Below are 3,679 nucleotides of genomic sequence, written 5' to 3' on the forward strand. Positions count from 1 at the left end.
ATTCCCGCGTTCGCATTTTAATGTGATTTTAAACTATTTAAGTGCAGGAAGGGAAAGAACTTGCACACTGTTTGCGTGCAGCGCAGACATATGAAGCGCGAGCGCAGAGAACAGTGGTCCCGATGCAGGTTCCCGACCTGTGTCCGTTCTCGAACTGTTCCGTGCATTTCCACAAAGGTTGTTCCGGGCCAGAACTGACTTCTCTTTCACATTTATCGACCAGTATGCACGAAATACGTCAGTATATCATCATAAACACAGCCCTTTTTTTGTCTTAAGTGAACGTAAACGCATGTGTAACAGTATTTTTAGATCTGTGTTTGTTCGGTGTTAAAGAGACAGCCGTCTAATAAACGTGCTGCCTATCATTAAAGGGGTCATAAGATGCGATTTAAATTTTTCCTTTCTCTTTGGAGTGTTACAGATAAAAAAAAAGTTAAGTTATCTTTAAGTACAGATAGCTTAAAAAGCAAACAGACTAAACTCAAATGTTCCAGTTTATATATTGTTGTGTTTATTGGCTTTAAGAAATGTATAAATCATTCAAACAATTTTTTCTTCACATCAACAACTTTATCTGGGTTACACGACATAGATGAATTTCGATAATGTATACTGACTTAACTGCATAATAACATTAAAAAAAAATACAATTACAATACTTGGAGTATCAGAACAATTAAAAGCACACTGAACAACAACAGACATGTTTGTCACCTACATTAATGTATTTAACAGAAACAATGCTTTTATATAAGAGTAAGCTCATATTGTTAAGTCACATTTTCAACAGAAACACTTCAACAGTCAACAGAATGTGAATCTGTATGGAGCATAGACATTTGCACAGTATTTGTGAATGGTAGTAGCTATTCAAAGTGTCCAAAAAAAAAAAAAATGTTTTTACATTTTTACCAAATAGGTTTGCCAAAGACTATTTTAGGCTGCAGGTCTTTCTGCCCCAGGGAAAGTAGAATACATTGAACACATCAAGGATCATGGCTGCGATCATCGGACATCTACACTCTCAAAACATGTTTGTCACCTGCATTAATGTATTTAACATAAACAATGCTTTTATACAAGAGTAAGCTCATATTGTTGTCACATTTTCAACAGAAACACTTTAACAGTCACCAAAATGTGAATCTGTATGGAGCATAGAAATGTGCACAGTATTTGTGAATGGTAGTAGCTATTCAAAGTGTGCAAAATATTTTTTTTTTACATTTTTACCAAATAGGTTTACCAAAGACTATTTTAGGCTGCAGGTCTTTCTGCCCCAGGGAAAGTAGAATACATTGAACACATCAAGGATCATGGCTGCGATCATCGAACATCTAGAGAAGATGAATAAACATCAACAAATTAAAATTGATTCACATGCATCCAAACTCGCATACATTTCAAAAGGTGCAAAATAAAGGGATATTTCACTAAAAAAATGAAAATATGCTGTTAATTTACTCACCCTCAAGCCATCCAAATGTAGGTGACTTTTCTTCTTCAGTTCAACACTAAAGAAGATTTTTAGCTGAAACTGTGGTCCTTGCTGATTCATATAATGCAGGTCAACGGCTACTGGCACTATGAGAGTCAAAAAAACATACACAGGAAAAACTAATTTAATATTGTGGCTCCTGATGATACATTAAGGTCTTATGAAGTATAGTGAGTAAATTAACAGCAAATTTTCATTTTTAGGTGAACTATCCCTTTAACCTACCAGCATACTTCAATGAGTCTTTATGACAAGGCTCTCTGCCCGCCTGCTTCACGACGACCGCCTGTATGCTAGTGCCGCTGCGGGAGACAAACGGGAAATTTGCTATTATACCTTTCAAATAACATTACAATCAAACTTGTAAGGTACTTAAGAAAAGTGTATATATGCGTTTTATTCTCTACTTACCAATTTAACGTTTGATTTTCATCTTTTAGATGGCTCTCTCTGCAGTGCCTCAGTCTGGACCGCTGCTTCAGCAAATTCACAACGACCAAAACTTACCGCCTTGTGTTATATCAACCAATCAGCGCGTTTGTCAAGGCAGAATTTCAAACACAACCAATCATATTAAACAGAGACAGAGCATAATTTAAATAAATTGAAATTTTGAGTTCATTACACTTAAAATCTTAATTCGAAAGATTTTTGCTCCCAAATGAGTTAATTAAACATACCTGTTTCATTTTTGACACCAAAACTTGGCATTTTAAGTAATATTAAGTTATGATAACTTGATTTCTTTATTAATGACAACATTGGGGTTTACAGTGTATAGCCCTATTGTAACGGGGCTGACGAGACGTGAGACGTGTGGATCCATCTGCAAGCTTTATTAAAGAGACGTGGTAAACAGGCAGGGTCAAACAATGGCAAACAGGTATATGGCGGGCAAAATAACGTCCTAAAGACGTTCCAAGAACGTTGTTCTATGAACGTTTTTTATCAACATTATAAGAACATTCATCAAGTACAAATAACGTTCTAAAGGCGTTCCAAGAACGTTGTGCTAAGAACGTTTTCTATCAACATTATAAGAACATTCATAAAGTACAAATAACGTCCTAAAGACGTTCCAAGAACGTTTTCTATCAACATTATAAGAACATTCATTAAGTACAAATAACGTCCTAAAGACGTTCCAAGAACGTTGTTCTATGAACGTTTTCTATCAACATTATAAGAACATTCATCAAGTACAAATCACGTTCTAAAGACGTTCCAAGAACGTTTTCTATCAGCATTATAAGAACATTCATTAAGTACAAATAACGTCTTAAAGACGTTCCAAGAACGTTGTTCTAAGAACGTTTTCTATCAACGTTATAAGAACATTCAAGAACAAATCACGTCCTAAAGACGTTCCAAGAACGTTGTGCTAAGAACGTTTTCTATCAACATTATAAGAACATTCATCAAGTACAAATAACGTCTTAAAGACGTTCCAAGAACGTTGTTCTAAGAACGTTTTCTATCAACGTTACAAGAACATTAACAACGTTATAAGAACGTTCTAAAAACATTATTTTAATAACGTTTTGTACTAACATTTACACAACTTTTAAAGAACGTTAGTGAATGTTCTGGGAATGTTCCCTGTTAGCTGGGCCCTACGTGAAAAATTAATTGCCTCCTCCTGTTAAATCATGAAATAACGCTCCGGCTACTAACGTAACCTCGGTTCCTTGAGATAAGGGAATGAGCGTTGCGTGAGACGCTAAGGGAGAGACCGTTCGAAAGGGAACTGTGATTAACCACTTTATGTTAGAAAACGGAGTTAATTTTTATTAGCCACACCCAGGCCTGATTACTGCCACACCTGTTGAATCAAGAAATCACTTAAATAGAACCTGTCTGACAAAGTGAAGCATGCTTAAAGAGCAACACATCGTGCCGTGATCTAAAGAAATTCAAGAACAGATGAGAAACTAAATAGTTGACATGTATCAGTCTGGAAAGGGTTATAAAGCCATTTCTAAGGCTTTGGGACTCCATCGAACCACGGTCAGAGTCATTATCCACAAATGGAGAAAACTTGGAACAGTGGTGAACCTTCAAAGGAGTGGTCAGACTACCAAAATTACTCCTAGAGCACAACGACGACTCATCCAGGAGGTCATAAAAGAACCCAGAACAACATCTAAAGAGCTGCAGGCCTCACTTGCCTCAATTAAG

The 3,679-nt window shown here is 36.2% G+C and overlaps 1 long non-coding RNA gene across 1 annotated transcript; it reads right to left on the bottom strand.

Annotated features, from left to right (window-relative positions):
* Positions 1-1,200: 1,200 nt before the first annotated feature.
* Positions 1,201-1,797, bottom strand: LOC107684224 (uncharacterized). Its single transcript, XR_001633830.1, has 3 exons — positions 1,727-1,797; positions 1,472-1,587; positions 1,201-1,340 (listed from the first exon to the last, which is right to left on the bottom strand). It is a non-coding gene; the product is annotated as an uncharacterized LOC107684224 (long non-coding RNA).
* Positions 1,798-3,679: the final 1,882 nt, after the last annotated feature.

Source organism: Sinocyclocheilus anshuiensis, unplaced genomic scaffold (assembly GCF_001515605.1).
Source record: "Sinocyclocheilus anshuiensis isolate Anshui unplaced genomic scaffold, SAMN03320099.WGS_v1.1 scaffold113, whole genome shotgun sequence".
NCBI lineage: Eukaryota > Metazoa > Chordata > Actinopteri > Cypriniformes > Cyprinidae > Sinocyclocheilus > Sinocyclocheilus anshuiensis.